This window comes from Pungitius pungitius, chromosome 4 (assembly GCF_949316345.1).
Source record: "Pungitius pungitius chromosome 4, fPunPun2.1, whole genome shotgun sequence".
NCBI lineage: Eukaryota > Metazoa > Chordata > Actinopteri > Perciformes > Gasterosteidae > Pungitius > Pungitius pungitius.
Genome location: NC_084903.1, coordinates 6563866 through 6579099, shown reverse-complemented (window position 1 = coordinate 6579099; position 15234 = coordinate 6563866). Strand labels below are relative to the sequence as shown.

Genomic DNA, 15234 nt, shown 5'->3' with positions numbered 1-15234 from the left:
TATTATTATTAAGAATAAAGATGGTTTCATTCTGATGCTGGACATTAACTACTGCTGTGTTAGTTTGTTTTTGTTTTGTGCATGCGAGCAAGCGTGAAATTAGTGCACCTCATTGGAAATTTCTTAATATCGACCGTACGTGTGACCAATCATCCTCAGATCACCCTCTTTCTGTTAGGATAACAGCCAGTTCTTTTTAATTTGGCAACAACACGGTGTGACTACATTGAACCATGACACACTGGGAGAAGAGTATCGCGCCAACATTCCTGAAGGAAATGGCCCATTTTTTCCTGGCTGAAGTAGGCTAAGAAAAGTCAAAGTGGGGTCACCTCAGAGTCCACAATGTATATTCAACAGATTATGATTATTAATAGTAAACAGTGGATGGCACGGGGTTCAAAATAACAGATGAATCTCAATAAGCTCTTCATTCACACTCCTTTCCAGAGTAAAGAATTGCAGTTTTAGAACTTAATACAACATTTTGTCAAAAAGTCTACTCAGGCAGGTACATGCTCTCCATTTCTGTTTTTTCGTTGAACAATCAGATTAACACTTGATGGCACTTTTCACATTTTACTCCACATATAATGTCTCGCAGTATTTCCACCCATCTCTCCTTTCGATCCTAGAGAACATGCTGGGGACATTGAAGAGCGCTGCACTGAACTGAACTGAAAACTCCAGCAAACATTTCAAAACATTTCTTCCAAACTCTATCTGCCAGTTCACTCTGTATCATCAAAATGCCTGCAGTGAATCAAATTTATTAAAGCCTGAGAATTCTTTCAGGTAGTCCAGAAGCACAGAAATGAATAGTATTACAAGAGATGTCATTAACATGATCAGGCATTATTAAAAGTATGATTCATAATCATTTCATGAATTTATCTTAACAATTCCTTCACAGGTCAAAGAGGTTAAAAATACTATGGTAAAAGCATTTATTGGACTGTTGTGTTAGTGTTTGCTTACAACTTGTAACCACTGGGTTCGTAGGGGGATCGGAATGACCGACAGACACTTGTTCACAGTTGGAATATATTTTATTGGTTCACAGGTTTCTCTGTTTCTATGGCTTGCTCTCGCCGTTCTGCCGTACTCGCTCCCGTCTCACTCCTAAATAGAAGGGGATGCACGTTTTTCAGTTGGAGGTTCATTACCTCCAGCTGTCATCATTCCCCGAACCGCTACCCCTCTCTCCCCCTCTGCAGCCGAGCCGAAACCACGCCCGCCACCACACAACTTTACAAGTTTAATTCGATTTCAATCACTGGGTGAGGTTGACAGGCCCAGTCACCAAGTGGCAACTGCTGGACAGCCCATAAATCTAAATGTATAGGTGCATTTTGTGGGTCTTTTTTGGGGGGGGGGGAAGTACACTCAAACAAAAGCAAAGACAAGTGATCACGCACCATCTGGGAGAATTCTGTGCAATCATTCAGAGACTTGAATAGTTCTGTTGATGTGGTGTTGGTTGGCAACAACAGTGCACTTAACATATCCTCATGCACAACCTCCTGCTAAAGATTTTAGACATAAACAAGTAGTGTTGCCTTGATGTCCATATCTCCAGACTCATCAGCCTGGATTGCGTTCCACGGTGACTCTTTAATTCTTTCCAACAATTGTGTCTCAATGTCCTCCGCCATGTGCTCACTGCGCCTGGTGATGGTTCTAGCCAAAAGAGGCACCTGTGCCACCTTTTTAACTGCAGCCTCTCCTAAAAGTTCACGGCAAATATCCTTGGCACCAGACAAGATCAGTTCTTGTCCAATCGTGAATGGTTTACTAGCCTTAGCAATATGGTCAGCCACTAAGTATGATACTGCACTCGCATTTGTTGAGGTGGCGCCCCTTAGCAATGGCCTGCTCACCTTTTTTTAATTGAAACTCCAAAGACTTTTCTATTAATCCAGGGTATTTGGTCTATGTGCCGAAGCAGGTTTGAAGGCTTCATTGCCTCGTTTGCTAGTTTGTCGCCACATATTATGCAGAGCGGACTTGCGTGAGTGTCCCCTGTTGTGTATTTAATATATGACTATATAATATTGTCATCATTAGTCATAATCACTTTCCAAACTGACGATGGTCAGTGCAAGCTTAAGACTGTATCTCCTCATTTATTTTTCCGAATCGACTTGCGTTGGTGTGAAGTTTTAGACAGTTCCTCTTCACATCAAATTTCCAAATCGGCTTGTGTTGATGACAGGATTAAGGCTTTCCAGCTTTCAGACGTTAGGACTCTCCAACCCAAACCATTTTCTAGCTGCTCCAGAGAAGTCCGGCTGCCCCAGTCGTCACTTCCGACCCAAGCAGCTCACCAAGAAGGAAAACTACCGCTACCCCCTTGGATACAACTTAAGCTTTAGAGAGCATTAACAGCTTTTGTGCACCCAAGAAACCCAACAGTCCTCATGACCCCTGCAACAAAGGACAGAGCGGACAACGAGTTAAATAAAACTCAAACAGCAAACCCTATCAACGCACAGTACGGCTATGTCTGGGCAAAAGTTAGATTAGCATTGGTCGTTATTTTTGTTTTGATGTTTACTGCATAGTTTAACGAGAGATTGTGTATGTCTATGAACTACCTGATTGGGTGATAAAGTCAACCGCTACCGCTGCCTCACTGTTTTGAATAAGATCATTTGCTTCGAGTCTCTTCATTTTTTTATTCATGTCGAAATGAGTGAGGAGTCCTTACTTTAAATCCAAGCCGGGTGTTTATTTCACAAACTTCTAGAACTCTTGAACTTGCAAAAAGAACCCAACTACGCATGTGCACTTCCTCGAGTACGGTGTGTTGTAGCGTAAATACAAAGCGCGAACATAATCATTCACCAGAATAATCTACAATTTATAATTTACTAACCAATACACCTGTCCCTCCACACATAGGGTTACCTACAGACAGGTTTAACTATGCGAGGAACACAGTTGGTGTATAAACACAGTCTGCTAGCAACACCTCTGCCAACTCGTAGCCACACGTGGCCTGCCATGTGGTCAGTAGCTTAGCTGGCCTGAGCTCTCCCCTCCTTATCACAGACACACACACACCTCCACATACATAAATTAATGTTTTTATTTCTTGTTTAGTGTGGTGGCGGGCGTGGTTTCGGCTCGGCTGCAGGGGGGAGAGAGGGGGAGTGGCTCGGGGAACAGTGCCAGGTGGGAACGCTTGACACCAGCTGGCGATAATTAACGTGTCTCCTCTCGCCCCTATGAAAACACAGTGAGGCGGGCGAGCGAGGAGGTGCCACCGAGCGAGCGAGCGGGACACCGGCGCATTGTTGAAAACAGCCGAGAAATAAAGCATTTTGAAACTCGCCACCCTGAGGTCCTGTGCTTTTGTCTACAACCCCACGCAATACACACCGTACATTTAGATATTGTATAATCCTATGTTTATTTCAAATGGTTTTGATCTGATTAGTATTGTTGGAAGTTAATACCTGTTATACTTTAAAGAGAGATTTTCTGTGATTTTTCTGTACATATGTGTTGGCTGGAAACAGCCAGTGTACAAACCCAAACCAATTCCTTGCTCTCAATGAGTGAATATAAATTATCATACTTGATTCATAGTTTGATTATTAGTCCCTCTTTAGGGTGGTGCCCCGTTGTTTATGTCAAGATCCTTGGTTGTGGAGACGTGGGTTGTCAGTCCGTATAGTCTTCTGGCTTGTTAGTCTTTGCCACCATCAAGTAACTTGCTTGGTGCCGGCTCAAGAGACTGATACGCTCTTCTCTTCCAGTGTCCAGCACCTCCCTGAGCCTCCAGTGTCGAGCCAGGGGCTCCAGTTTCCCCCCCTCTCAGTGGTTTAAGCTGTAAAACTGCTACGGTCTCCTGTGGTCAAGCTTTTGGGTCCTAACCTCAAACTCCTGTGACAGTTTATTTGTTTTGTGAATGATCTTAGTTATTATTAATACTTATAATACTTATGATGTGTCAAGGTGTCGGGCTGGGGCAGGTTGCAGGCAGGACTCAAACGCAGAGGTTTCCACACAAAGTGCTCTTTATTCTTAAACTAATCCACGGAACGTGCACCAACGACGACTGACGTAATACAATGACGCGACAAAGGACAACTGGCACACAGGGCTTAAATACACAAGGGAGGTGCAGGTGATTGGACACAGGTGGAAGCAATCAGGCAATCACAGGACAGGAAGTGAAGTTACCCAGAGACACGAGACACAAGAAAGCTACAAAATAAGACAAGCAGACCCAAACCGTGACAGAACCCCCCCCTCAAGGACCGAATTCCAGACGGTCCTAAAGGAGGGTGGAACCCAGAAAAACAGACAAGGGAGGGAGGGCGGGGAACCCGACAACCCCCGGCCGCCCGGGGGACTCCAAGGGTCGGCGGCACGGGGTCGGGTCCCTCTGGCCGGGATGACCGCCGGACCTCGGGGTCTCGGGGGGGCGACCGCTACGGCGGCCGGGCCTCGGGGTCTCGGGGGGCCGGCCGCTACGGCGGCCGGGCCTCGGGGTCTCGGGGGGCCTGCCGGGTCGGCGGCCGGGCCTCGGGGTCTCGGGGGGCCTGCCGGGTCGGCGACCGGGCCTCAGGGTCTCGGGGGGCCTGCCGGGTCGGCGACCGGGCCTCAGGGTCTCGGGGGGCCTGCCGGGTCGGCGACCGGGCCTCAGGGTCTCGGGGGGCCTGCCGGGTCGGCGACCGGGCGTCAGGGTCTCGGGGGGCGTGCCGGGTCGGCGACCGGGCGTCAGGGTCTCGGGGGGCGTGCCGGGTCGGCGACCGGGCGTCAGGGTCTCAGCGGGCGTGCCGGGTCGGCGACCGGGCGTCAGGGTCTCGGGAGGCGTGCCGGGTCGGCGACCGGGCGTCAGGGTCTGGGGGGGTGCCGGGCGGTGCGGCTCCGGCGTCGTCGTGGTCGGGGGGCGCCGAGCAGTGCGGCTGCGGCGTCGTCGTGGCGGGGGGCGCCGAGCTGTGCGGCTGCGGCGTCGTCGTGGCGGGGGGCGCCGAGCTGTGCGGCTCCGGCGTCGTCGTGGCGTGGGGCTCCGGCCCAACCCCTGACCCCACCCCCCCTTCAAGGACCGACTTCCAGGCGGTCCCAAGAGGGTGGGAGGGAGGGTTCATGGTCGGGCGCCGCGGAGCCGGGACCGGGGGCGTGGTTCTCGGGGCAGGAACGGGCGCTGACGGGCGTCTCGGGGCCGGAACGGGCGCTGACGGGCGTCTCGGGGCCGGAACGGGCGCTGACGGGCGTCTCGGGGCCGGAACGGGCGCTGACGGGTGTCTCGGGGCCGGAACGGGCGCTGACGGGCGTCTCGGCGCAGGAACGGGCGCTGACGGGCGTCTCGGCGCAGGAACGGGCGCTGACCCAAACCGTGACATGATGTAAATGATTTAATTTCACACTAGCTATTAACCAAAACATTGTCCCTACACCATGCCCAACATAGTGTGACGATAATAATACAGCACTTAAAGCGTAAAAGAAAATAAACATAAATGTGTTCTCCCATACTGGTGCCGTAATACTGAGGCAGACATTTGCGATCTACATAATCAGGCTTGGTCATTCTGAGGTTAGCTGTAAGCCATAATACAATGTATGAGCCTTGTATCAAATATTACCCTTTGTGTGATGATTCTATATAATAAACGAGTTTCACTTTTGCAATGAATTACTGGAATAATTTTTTCGATTATTTTATAATCCATTGATATGCACCTGTAGGTGATCAAATCTGCCTCACAAACTTGAATTACTGGCTAGGGCTTACACCCCTATGTGAGTCCTCTCTACCGACACAGAGAAATGGCAGAGAGGATATATAAAGTGCAGGCAGGGTCACTGCAGATAGAGACCCTACCACGCACTTCTAGTGCATTACAGGGGATGATTGAGAATTATTTTTTTTTACCATTTTATGTTGATTTGGAAGAATTGCAAACTATGAAGAGGCTGTCTTTGATTCAAGTAGTAAACAGGCATACGATTTGTATCAGAGCAAATACTTACAGCTGCCATCTATCATGGCCAGTAAATCAACATGTCAAACCAATTCACAAAGCATCCTTTTTTATTGCTGCCAGTGACTTTTGCAACTCAAGTGCCTATGGGAGAAATTACTCAAATATATCAGCTGTTTCTCTTTACTGCACTAGCATATATGTGTCACTGCATACAGCCCAGTCAGTGATTAGATATGTCTAACGTAACTATGGAAGCAGGCTCTGACGGCTCCCTACACTGCCACGTGATTCAGAGCGTCATGCTCTAAATCTGTAATCACAGATTTTACTTACTTGCTTACTTACTTGATCTGCGTTTATTGGTCAGCTGTTGTATGATCAAAACAAGTGGATGAAAACCACTAGAGCAGGGACCATTACCGACGGCTTGCTACATAATTGCAAAAATATTGACCTAATGCGATAATTTACTTTTTTCATATACATTTAAAATGACTCCTTAATATACAATTAAAATCTAAAACAAAAAATATTTTTTTGCTGTGAAAAACAAAGGTGTCAAAAAGTCCCTGTTTATAATCTAAAGGACTACAACCTCAAGTGTCATTACACAAAGAAACATGGACACCAGTAGGAGTAGTACCGGGAAACGAGAGATACGTAGCTACAGAAATATTAACGTCCAAGAGAAGAGTTTCCCATTAGGCAACGAAGGACGCCGACGCTGCACTTGAGACAATTTATGTGCACAAAAGTGTGTTCATCTTACAAAACATTAAAGGGTTGCATGTTGGGTGTTGTTTATAGTTTAAGTCCAGAAAAGAAGAATTCGTTCAGCAATATCTTTTCATCTATGCTAATCTATCTAACAGATTATTGTTGCGTGACATTTGAGAACAATGCCATGCATTACAAAAGCATCATTAGGTATTAATTACCAATTCTAGGTGACAAAACAATTGCTCGAATTGCTTGAACTCAACTTTTGACAAAGAATCTCCCTCAGCCATTGTAAACATGCATACTGTATGTCTTGTGGAGGAAGGCACAGCATTCCATAATAGATATGTAGAGGTGGAAAGAGTAACAAAATGTTGTACTCAAGTAAAAGTACTGTTTCTTAAGTAAAATTTTACTGAAGTACAAGTAAAGTTACCAGTCTAAAAATGTACTCAGAGTAAAAGGTACTGAGTTACTTTTTTAACAGCTGGGTGGGGTGCGGGATTCTAGTGTAGTTAAAAAAAGACAAGGGAAAATAAATCTCAATCTACTTGTTTTTAATTGAAGGAAGTCCTTTACAAATGAAAGTGTAATAGCAAAAATAAAAACAATTTTTATTAAAGCTGCAAGCAGCGATGAACGGGCCTTCGCCTCTTCTTGCATGTCGGGGGGGCAGCGGTCAGCCGGACTCGCGGGTCAAAAAGAGACTAAAGAAATATCAAGAAATATTCACCTTTTAACTGGATGACCACGTGGCTGTCTTCCTAAAGAGATCTTTGCTTAATGAATACATTTAGTAAGATACGCTTCTCCTCCGGGGCATTATATATTGGTGAATTCAAATTGAATCAGTGGAGCCATGTACTTTCAGCTAAAAGTAATATTGCAATCTTAAGGCAGAGGAGATTCCAGCAATGTTGTCAATGGATTGTCAATTGAGGTTGATAACAAACCCAGGTCTACAGATTCCAAAGCATTAAGCAAACCTATACAACACAGGACTTGTTGTGAATCAATGATCAAAACGTCACCAAAATAACTTTGATCGCCCCCATTCAGTCAAGGCAAGATTGCTCTCCATGAGCTTTTTCATATTTGGCATTACAAGCTCTTTACCCAGTTGCTTAATGAATAGCACCATGCATTGTTAGCCCTCCTTGCAGAGAAGGGTTGCAATGAGCAAAAAAAAGATCAAGGTACACACTTGACACCGTGAGAAAGAATTAATCACAACAGGTGCTGGGGCAAGTTAGATGAAATACCAAGCAAAATTCAATTGTGGAAGCAGTAAAATCATAAGAGGTGACAAAGTCTTTAACTTTATTATGGGAGCCAAGTTCAGTAAAGAATGGAGCATACTTAGTATCTCAAAAACAACTTTGTTTCTTATATCAGCTGGACACGGGGTTAAAAAGAGAAGAAGAAAAAAAAACTGCACCTCTGAGGGGATTTGAACCATGGATCTAAGCCACCAAAGGCAGAGAGATACACACTGCACCACGAACTCTATAAGAGGTTGGATTGTCTCCATTCCGTCAGGGTAGAGAAATCGATCTGTGGGGACTATATTTTGCAGCATTGTTCAATAAACACAATTTAAGTCACCTCAGGAGTCTAATTAAATAAGTTGGGGCGATGTACAAAGTGCAAAACATGAATAGAGGTTACTTTGAACAGAAATACATTACATTAGAGCTGGCGAACTCCCGCGATAACAACATAAACTCATGGAGACTACGAGCGCGGCTGTGGCTCTGCTGTGGCAGAAAACGTGTATTTAAATCCATAGATGTAAATATATTGAACTGTCCGTGTTATTTGTCCAGGTTAGATATGTCAAACTCGCAACACGCTGTCAGACTCGCGACACGCTGCCGAATGGCTGCCCCGTCCGCCAGCGGAGTGCGGAGCGCCTCAGTCAGCTGTTAGTTCCGTGCCGTTCGTGCCCCGCAGCCGGCAGTAAACTCAAATGAGTGTGACAAACCTGCTCTAAAGTGTACAGTTATTTAAGTCAATAACCTCAGCAAGGAGAGTAAACTGAATCATTTTGTTCGTTAGATCAGAAGACACGCGTTTAAAAAGAGGAGGAACAAAAATAAAATATGCATGCATCGGGACTCGAACTCACGACTCCAGCATCGGGGGCCGACAGCTTAGCAAAATAGCTATACTTTCTGATAGAATTTGAGAGTCAAAAGGTCACTAAAATAGGATTGGTCACTCTCCTAGAAAATTACGAAAATTTTCGCCCGACTTGCAGTCGGCTCAGGCCCTAATAAAAGAGATCGATGATTTTAGTGCAGATCATCCAATAAAACATTTTAAACATTACTACAACCAGCAGGGGTGTCAAACTCATTTCATGTTCGGGCCAGATACTGCCGACTTCTACCGAACGCGGGCCACTGAGGATCAGCGCGAACGGCTGACGGGGGGTGGGGGGGTGGCGCTGGCCGTCCGACCGATGGTTCGCTGACGTCGGGACGTATGCACTCCAGGGGCGGACCGTTTACTCTGCAATCTCCTTAAACTGTCTCTGCTCTGCTCACTGAAGCAAAACAATACGTGGACAATAAATATCAGAGCCAAGAGCAGCGAGTGTAGTCAACTACTGCTGCTGACACATCCCGTCAGACCAGGATTATTTATTTATATCCGTTAATGAACTTTTCTCCTCTTGTTACCCTGGTAACCGCTGTCATTACAGACGGTTGCGTCGATTCTTGCTGTGATCTACGTACTTCCGGTTTAGCGGCTACGCTTCGTATTTTCATTCGATTTCAGCTGGGTTTGCATCTGTTTTGTCCGTCTCCATCATTCTTGTTTAGCGAGTTCGTTCTCCCGCTCATCACTCAATCAGTGCAGTGACATTAGTTTCCTGGGCGCGATTTTTTTTTCCTTTTGCATTTTTTTTTCTTTGCATTTTTTTTTACTCAGTAACGGATATGATTTAAAATGTAGCGAAGAACAATACTTTAAAAAAATACTTTAAAAAGTAGAAGTACACAAAAAACTACTCAATTACAGTAACGCGAGTAAATGTAATTCGTTACTTTCCACCTCTGTAGATATGCCTGTGCCATCCATTACTGAGTCAAACATTTGCGGGCTGGGACACTTTCCAGCTGTTTCCAGACACCCTCAGCTGATGTGGCGAGTGTCCCAAGTATGGAGAAAGTGCAACACACTTCTGCACAGTGGAATGGTGAGCTAAAAGTTCAATTCCATGAGGCACATGGAAAACCAGACATGAGTGGACAACTTATGAATTTAATGTCGTCTTCTGTCTAAGTTTGTCTAATGTGCCTTTTTGGAAGAACACTTTTTTTTTCGACAATGAAATTTAATCGATGCAAGTACAGGTCCAGGCATGGTTCTAACCATCTTGAAGCTGTACCCAGGGTCAATTAGTTATATAACATAATGTCTGTTAAAAAATAATACAAAAATTGATTAAAAATTGCAGGATGCATTTTTTTGTAATGTATGACAAAAGTATTTTAATAAATAAGTACATTTAAAAAATATGCAGGTTCTTGTCGGACTTTAATGTTTAAGATACCATCCTTTGAGATAATATTAACTGTACTGGCCCCAAGCCACATTGAGTTTGAGACCCCTGCACTAGAGGGTATTGTGGAAAATAGTATTATGTGAATAAAAATACTGCCCGTACTAGGGAAAGAAATTTTATATTAATAATATATTACATCATAGTTAGTGTCTGTAACGAATGTTGTGTTTTTAAATACACACAAGACGGGAGAACAAACTGCTCTTAATTTTTGTCTGTATTGATTGATTCCCTCTAACTCTAATTGATCATTAAAAAAGCTGTTCTCTCAGCCTAAAATATATCATGCTACAGAGGTGAACCATATCATACTAAATTAAATGAAATCAGAAGAAGATTACCATCTCTATCTGCACTTTTTTGGGGTTATAATGGCTTTCACTGTCAATTGGGGCAGGTTGCTAGGCAACGGGAGCGGCAGAGGAAGAGCCAATGAATGAATCAGGAAATCGCCTCATAGGCCAGACCGTCTCGTTTCAGGGATCGCTGTGATCGTTGGAGGACATTTTTTATATTTTAAACAACTGTTCAAAACAATTTCACAGGCATAAAGGACTTCATGGATTGTTAAAAAGAAAAACAAAATTCCATCTGGGCAACCGCTTATATGAATTCAAAGCTATTATTTCATAGAGCAGAAAGCAGCTAGCAGCCGGCAGGCCTTGCCAAAGGAGAGAGAAGCGCTCCTTTTACAGAGGAGGCCAGAGAACTGATGTTTTCCTTAAGAAGACTGTGGCCTTTGGCTTCTGGCCCAATCGTCCACAGTGGCAGCTCTCTACCACATCGTTCCCTCTGACTGGACCAGCCCAAACTGGAAAGAAATAGTTTCTTCTCAGTCAGGAGTTGAGTTCTTCTAATTTGAAAAATGATTATCTACAATAGCATCTTTGCAATCAAAATTATGATGCGCAGAATTCAGATGGACGGCAGTGCAGTGCGCAAATTGCAATGTCCGGCCTAGCTTACTCCCCCCCCCCCCCCCCCCCCCCTCCCTCCAGGGGGCGGGAGAGGAAGTCCGCCACGACCATCTGCGTCCCCGGCCTATGGACCACCTTGAAGTTAAACGGCTGCATGGCCAGATACCACCGAAAGATCCGGGTGTTAGTATCCTTCATGCGGTGGAGCCATTGGAGCGGGGTGTGGTCCGAACAGAGGGTGAATGAGTGTCCCAGGAGGTAGTAGCGCAGGGAGTCCACCGCCCACCGAATGGCCTGGCACTCCTTCTCCACCGTGCTGTACCTGGCCTCCCTCTCAGCTTCCAGCTGATGTAGACCACGGGGCGGTCGACCCCCTTCACCTCCTGGGACATAACGGCCCCCAGCCCCTCCCTTGTTTTGAAGAACAAAGGGGAGAGAAAAATTGGGTGTGGATGAGCGCCTCTTCTGTTTTACCTTCTCAAACGCCCGCTGGCACTGCTCCGACCAATCGAGCCCAAGCATCCCACACATGATAATATCATCTCAACAGTGCAGACATATTACAAAATAAAAAGATTGAAGGAAAAAAAAGCTAGTGAAATTTGAGAAAAAGACAAGACTTTTGTAGGTGATTTGTTTCACACTAGCTACACAATTATTACACAAGTTAACAAGACTAAGGATCACCGGCTGTATGAGGCTCCTGTGAAAATAAGCAGCAGTTTTCCACAGGATGCAATCATGCCATTCTCAAGTTTGTGCAAACAGAAGTATTTTCTCCCCAATAGCTGTCCTTCCCTCTTGCAAGAAGACAAGTGTGTGATTGAAGTTCCTAGTTTATCAAGACAATATTTCAGGTTCAGTATCGGAGACTTCCATGCTTTTGCACTCCATGGCTGTCAAACATGTTCAAGATGCAGCATTAACAGCATAATATCAGGTCTTAATTAGCTACAGTGCATTCAAATGAATTCAACAGCTCTGCATCATTACTCACACTAAACACCCCACCAGATTAGAATGATTCGGACCCGTCCATGTTTTCAGTTAGCGCCGCAAAGACAACCGCTAGCACCCTGAGGGCTGATGGCCAACCGCTAGCATCCCCCCGTTGACCGATCGATTTGGGTCGCGGCTTGTCATTAAGGGGTGATGGTGGGTCCCGGAGCCGGACCAGTTGAGAATCACTGCATTAAACCACTGATTTGTGCCCAATAAATCTGACCACTCAGTTTCATCATCACTCAGTCCCAGAGCAGCAAAAAACAAATGAATACAGAAAAATGCCACACATTAACACTATCCATGTTTAAAACCCAGCTCTCCGTCAGGCCACAGAGATACTTTTGAACTAAATATAAAAAACAAGTGCCAACAGTTCCGCAGTCTAAACAAAGACCGCAAACTCATTTCTGCTGACACTTTTCCTTTTTTTCCTTTCCAACACAGACCAAACACATATATGCAATTAAAAAAGGATCTGGATGGCTCTGTAGCTCCCAAAAACGGATGCTCACACTATTCAATGGCAGCAGCAGACCACTACATCTCCTTTTTTCTGTTCTGACCTTTCAGCATAAAAGCCCTCCGCATACACACTACTAGAACAGTTTACAGAGAGGCTCACACTTCCATCTAAAACAATTTAATCTGTTATAAGCAGCAGTACAACAATGCAAGGAGAGGTGTGAGAGGAATTATCATGTTTTATGGCTTCTGACTGCTCCATTTAGAACAGAGTAAAATGTTGCACAATCTTCTCTACACCGAGTCTGTGTGCAACAGCTCAACGAAGACACATCAGAGCAGCCACAGATTCATCATTGATTCAACCCTTTAATAAAAAAATAAATCCTTTATCCTCTTACACGCATGCACTAATCATCACAAAAGCTTTCATATATAAAAGTCTGCTGTAGATATACTTCAGCATATATAATTGTTGCTCTAGGCTCAATATTCTCTGCTCTCCTCATCAACCCCCTCCAGATTGACAATCAGTTGAGCTGTTCACTCAAACCCAAACTGTAATACAAGAATTCTGCCATCCTGCCACTCCTGCTGCTTGTTACAGGGCCATTCTGCCTGTTATTGTGATATTCCCCTCACTGGAGGACGCCGGAGGTGGTGAGGGAACACAAGCAGGCAGCAGTGAGACACAGACAGCTCAGAGGCTCCGCTATTTCATCAGCCCAAGCAGATTTCACTTGATCCTCACATTCTGCAGTCACAACCCTTCCCAGATGCCTGGACCATGAGTTTCATTGCAGAGACAAAAGGAGTATTGTATTGTGAATAGGAACAATTCATGTAAGATAGTGAATGCAACAATCATTATCACAATATCAATAGTAAAACTATTTAAAATGTAGTGGACAACTGGAGAACACTGAACTGTATTTAATTTTCTTCATACTGCCATGCCATATGCAAGTCAGAGCTTTTTTTGAAGCTGATTGAGTAAACGTATTAGAGACTTTGGACTCTTGACCTTTAAACAATGTAAAATGACAGCCCTGCAGATGTACGGATGGACACACTACACCGCTGACGAGATTCGTCTCTGCAGTAATTCAGGGGCAAAGCTCCACTAAGCAGCTGGAAGGAGGTTGGAGAGCAGGGCACTGGTTTTCATCCACGCAGATGAGAGCGGGCAAACCTGCAGACGGCTGCGCAAAATTGGAAGGAGGCAGCACGCGCGCTAATCTGAAAAGGCTTTATTTCAGAAAAGAGCGTAGTTGTCTTCTTTTGTCATAGATTACACCTCTAGCTCTTACGCCTTTTCCTCTAAAATCGGGTTGCACGGGGGCGACCGCGACGAGTAGAGCTGCTGTGTGGGTCCACGGCCCTGGGCACTGGACCCAGGACCAGCTGGACACAGCGGACCTTGCAACCCAGATGTGTTCCGGCACACCTGTGGCTCGGAGAAACCACATTACGCCCCGCAATACCTGATCTGTATCTAACCCCATCACACACAGGTCGCCATATTCATACCCACAGTGTACCGAGCACCACTAACCTGTAGCATGAAATCCGCGTCAACCCCCGCAGCCTGTGGAACGCGCCGCGTGGAGGAGTGCGGTGATGTGTGCCGGTGTCTGAGCGCAGAGACACGGCCATTTGCGGTCCAAAGCGCCTTACTCCAGCTGGCGGAAAGACACGCCCACGGAGGGAGAGAGAGAGAGAGAGAGAGAGAGAGAGAGAGAGAGAGAGAGAGAGAGAGAGAGAGAGAGAGAGAGAGAGAGAGAGAGAGAGAGAGAGATTTGATTTTCAAAGGGTCTTTTATTACATCATTCCGGTTAAAATTAAACGGTTACATATAAACGGTCAATGAGGATCTACAACAAGCCTAAATCATGTGAAGAGAACAACATAAATCACAGATGGATGACCAGAGCGTTCTCGCTGACTGAACACAGGAGGTTCTTCAGACCCCAAATGGTAACAAAGAGTTCGGTGTTGTTGGTCAGTTTGTAGTAGCCAAACTCCACCCTGAGCCGAGCGGCCAGCAGCCCTGTCAGCATCAGATTTGCGTCCTCCGACCCTCCACCACGCACACGGTTCTGTCTCGTTTTCCAAATGGCCAGTTTGGACATTCCTGAAAGGAAGTTTAGCAGAGTGTGAACGTTCTTCTTGCGAGCAGAATATTTTGGTCCGTAAATAAATAGAGGTAGAGAGAATTGTTCCCCTAAGCCCCGAAACCATGCCTGTAAACGTTTGAATAGTCCCTTCAGTCTGGAGCACTCAGCAAACAGGTGGTAGACGGTTTCTGGCAGAGGACAGAAAGGACACTTGTCCCCCCCTCCCGGGTCCAGGTGTACCAGATATTTGTTGGTAGCTATGGCTCCATGCACAACCCTCCACTGGAGGTCCCCTGTCCGTTTGTCCACAGGAGGCTTGTACAGAGACCGCCAGCAGCCCCCCGGGGAGCACTTCCTGCCAAAAAAGTCGACCCACCTTGACACCTTCACCCCCGTTAGAGAGCGCAAGTTTGAGACCTTCACGGAGACCTGGTATACTGCCTTTCTCCCCAGAGACTCAAAGTCACCCAGTTGTGGTGTCTTCAGGGACAGCAGGG

At 45.8% G+C, this 15234-nt stretch overlaps 1 protein-coding gene across 2 annotated transcripts in view; it reads right to left on the bottom strand.

Moving 5' to 3' along the window:
- LOC119195232 (cell migration-inducing and hyaluronan-binding protein) overlaps positions 1–14294 on the bottom strand; it is a 172022-nt gene extending 157728 nt beyond the window's left edge. For both annotated transcript variants that reach the window (XR_009956013.1, XM_062561685.1), the window contains exon 1: positions 14176–14294. The gene's annotated coding sequence lies outside the window, so the exon portion shown is untranslated. The remainder of the gene's footprint in view (positions 1–14175) is intronic.
- Between the last annotated feature and the right edge of the window lie 940 nt (positions 14295–15234).